Source organism: Oncorhynchus mykiss, chromosome 18, assembly GCF_013265735.2.
Source record: "Oncorhynchus mykiss isolate Arlee chromosome 18, USDA_OmykA_1.1, whole genome shotgun sequence".
Classification (NCBI taxonomy): Eukaryota; Metazoa; Chordata; class Actinopteri; order Salmoniformes; family Salmonidae; genus Oncorhynchus; species Oncorhynchus mykiss.
The window spans coordinates 31,456,671-31,460,760 of record NC_048582.1 but is presented as its reverse complement, the minus strand read 5'-3'; the positions used below and the strand labels follow the sequence as shown (position 1 = coordinate 31,460,760).

General features: G+C 40.0%; 1 pseudogene; it reads left to right on the top strand.

Annotated features, from left to right (window-relative positions):
• The first annotated feature begins 1,673 nt into the window (after window positions 1-1,673).
• On the top strand, window positions 1,674-1,924 carry LOC110496926 (annotated as a pseudogene).
• The last annotated feature ends 2,166 nt before the right edge of the window (window positions 1,925-4,090 follow it).

Sequence of the window (4,090 nt, the reverse complement as noted above, 5' to 3'; positions counted from 1 at the left end):
TATGATCTGGCAAAATTTGGAGCTATGAAATAAATATCAAAATATTCAATAAAAAAAATATTTTGAGTGGCAAAGACTCCAGTGGTCATATATAATTAATAGATTCCCCAAACAGTTATTATTATTCTATGATTCATTATTCCTGGTATATACTATTGGTTATTATTGCAGACAGAGCCCATAGAATGGGGTGGTGCAATACTGAATTAGTCATATTTTGATAAGGTGTATGCATGGGGATGTCCACGTCACCCAGAGATATGCCCATGCTGTAGAGATAGACCTAGCGGACTGAAACTTCACTGGTATAGGCATAATACAGCTAGTGCTATCTAGACTTACACTGGCAAACACATCCATTACATTAGCTACTTAAATGTGAAGTAAACTCAACTAAAGAGAAATAGAGAATGAAGACTTTTAACTTGAAAACATGCAGGATACCTCTTTCCGGACTCCCTGACTTTTTGTATTGTGTTATGCTTGTTCGGGTAGCACTCCTCACAGGTAATTTGGTGTATGTTTTTATATGTTGGTGAGATGAACCTGTCAAAACTCGGAAAGGTTTTATTGTCCGTCAGAATTGCAACAGATTTGTTCAAGTCTAACATTTTAGTCCGTAATCGTAATGTGGTGTTTGTATGTTCATGGATGAAATTTCACGTTTATGTTCATGTTTCACGCATGGATTTTCTTACAATCCTAACAATATGTACTGTACGTTCAACCGTTTGGCAGGTATTTGTCTCCATATGCGCTATCGGATGTAACGTTGCATTCAAACCAACTGGGAACTCAGAGAACTGGGAAGTGTGATCAAAACAACTGGGAACTGAAAAAAACGAGCTCCGACTGGGAAAAATCGATTTGAATGTCATCCAACTCGGGAACTCGGGCCTCTTTCTAGAGCTCTGACTTTCTGACCTAAAGATCACTGACATCATGATTTGACCTCGTATTTTTCAGAGTTCCCAGTTGTTTTGAACGTGGCATAAAACAATGAGCCCTGGGCAGAGGAGACGATGAATCTGTATTGTTCTTGACCAAGTGCACATGCGCCAAATCCACCTCTTTAAAAAGATCACTGTAAAAACGTACACTAAATTGTCTACTTATTCTACTTGCATGAAAAATTATTACATTGAGTGTGGCGCATGTGACACATCCATTTAATAATACATTCATATTGTTGTAGGTGATAAAAATCAATTATCTTTCTGGATCTGATCCAGCATCAACATGTGCGTGGCAAAAAATAAAGAAGCTAATGATCCTCATGCTCCCTGGTGAAGTATTTTGAATGATTTTATTTAGACAGGAGTAATTATATAGTTTTGGCGAAACATCAATTTCCTTTAAAGGCAATCCAACATCTTAACAGTGCACTGTGGACCCGCCAACTTTATTTTCCAATCACAAGAGGCTGAAACCAGAGATCTGTATATAATGACAAGATGCTCATGTTTCTTCCCTAACAATGGGATCTTTGTCCCAAAGGCGGGAAGGCAGGCGACAAGCTTAGGTCTGCATATTATTACCCTAAGAAATGCATTGGGTTTATACTGAACAGAATTTGGCGAGAGTGAGCCCTCTCACTTCGCCTCTTCATCTACTGAAACTACATCATCGGAGAAAGCACCCGAGCCCTGAAGATTCCCATCATCCTGGTCTACATGACCAAGCTCCTGGAGTGGGTGTTCGGCATCTCGGTAATAGGTGCCGCATTGGCTCTCGTGACTTTTGAGGCACGAGGCTCCCAGAGGCCTACAGGGAGGTGGCCGGGCCCATGCCTGAGTATCTGCTGGTAGTTTTCGGCTGCTACAAGGTAGCCACCTTCAACGACTGTGAGGAGGCATCCAAAGAACTAAAGGCTCAGATAAAGGAGGCCAAGTAGGACCTGAGAAAAAAAGGTTTGAAGATGTGAAAAGTTGAGACTATAGAGACTCTTAGAGAGACTGTTTTAGACACCACAAAGACAGATTTGGACACATACACAACGCAAAGTTTTTACCATGGACCATGTCTTTTTTACATTTCCTACAGTTCCCAATGTCCATAGAGTGGAGTGGATAAAGTCTTAAAATCAAATAGGTTCTTCCTGAGTTACATACATCATTGGATGCTGTAATTCCTGTTCATTATTTAACCTATACTGATGCCTAGTCACACGGAAGACTCATCCATCATCCATATCTGACAGCACTATCCAGTAGCCATTTAGACAGTGCATCTTACAAAAAAACAGTAACACATAGCCCTCAGATCAGGTCTTTCAGCAGATATGTTTTCTGAAAATAAATCAATACTGTTTTAGCAAAGATTCCCATCCCTATTGTGTTTGCAAGTTGGTCACGTACACTACCGTTCAAAAGTTTGGGGTCACTTAGAAATGTCCTTGTTTTTGAAAGAAAAGCTATTTTTTTGTCCTTTAAAATAACATCAAATTGATCAGAAATACAGTGTAGACATAGTTAATGTTGTAAATGACTATTGTAGCTGGAAACGGCTGATTTGAAGAAGAGTGAAGAGTGAACAGTGAAGAGGCGACTCCGGGATGCTGGCCTTCTAGGCAGAGTTGCAAAGAAAAACCCATATCCCAGATTGTCCCAAAAAAATAAAAGATTAAGATTGGCAAAAGAACACAGACACTGGACAGAGGAACTCTGCCTAGAAGGCCAGCATCCCGGAGTCGCCTCTTCACTGTTGATGTTGAGATTGGTGTTTTGCAGGTACTATTTAATGAAGCTGCCAGTTGAGGACTTGTGAGGTGTCTGTTTCTCAAACTAGACACTCTAATGTACTTGTCATCTTGCTAAGTTGTGCAGGGGCCTCCTACTCCTCTTTATACTCTGGTTAGAGCCAGTTTGCACTGTTCTGTGAAGGGAGTAGTACACAGCGTTGTACAAGATCTTCAGTTTCTTGGCAGTTTCTCGCATAGAGTAGACTTCATTTCTCAGAACAAGAATAGACTAATGACTTTTAGAAGTAGTTTGTTTCTGGCCATTTTGAGCCTGTAATTGAACGCACAAATGCTGATGCTCCAGATACTCAACTAGTCTAAAGAAGGCCAGTTTTATTGCTTCTTTAATCAGTACAACAGTTTTCAGCTGTGCAAACATAATTGCAAAAGGGTTTTCTAATGATCAATTATCCTTTTAAAATGATAAACTTGGATTAGCTAACACAACATGCCATTGGAACACAGGAGTGATGGTTGCTGATAATGGGCCTCTGTACCCCTATGTAGATATCCCATAAAAAAAATCAGCCGTTTCCTGCTACAATAGTCATTTACATTAACAATGTCTACACTGTATTTCTAATCAAGACAAAAAATTTGCTTTTCTTTCAAAAACAGGGACATTTCTAAGTGACCCCAAACTTTTGAACAGTCGTGTATGTTCTGATGCCACTGGTAACAAATGAACAGACTGCTGCTTACATATGCTTGGTTTTATCCAATAACATCAAGGGAAACAGAGCAAACACATTAAATACTTGTACTATTACATCACTAGTGCTTGTACTATTACGATAACCCTATAAAGGGCACTTGTGCACTGTGAAGGAAATAGACAAGACCCTTTAGGAATGTCTATAACATAAAGCACAGTCAAATCACTGTTCTGTGGCCAAGTGTAGTTCATTGTGAAAAGCCTACTAATGAAACTCAAGGGTCATGCTGGTACAGAACGGGACTAGTTTCTGTCCCAGGAATGTCAAACAATTGCGTACTGTCTAGCTAATTGAGTAGTATGTCTGGAGATTCAGCTGTTGATCGCATTGGCCAGTTTTTGTGTTCAAAAAGGGCACATTCCATTGTAATGTTTCAGACTTGTGTCCTGAGGCAATTGCGACCTAATAAAGACTGACAGTTTTCCCAAAGCGCTCTTTCTCTCTCTTTGTGTGTGTGTGTGTGTGTGTGTGTATGTATGTATGTATGTATGTGTGTGTATGTATGTATGTATGTATGTGTGTGTGTGTGTGTGTGTGTGTGTGTGTGTGTGTGTGTGTGTGTGTGTGTGTGTGTGTGTGTGTGTGTGTGTGTGTGTGTGTGTGTGTGTGTGTGTGTGTGTGTGTGTGTGTGTGT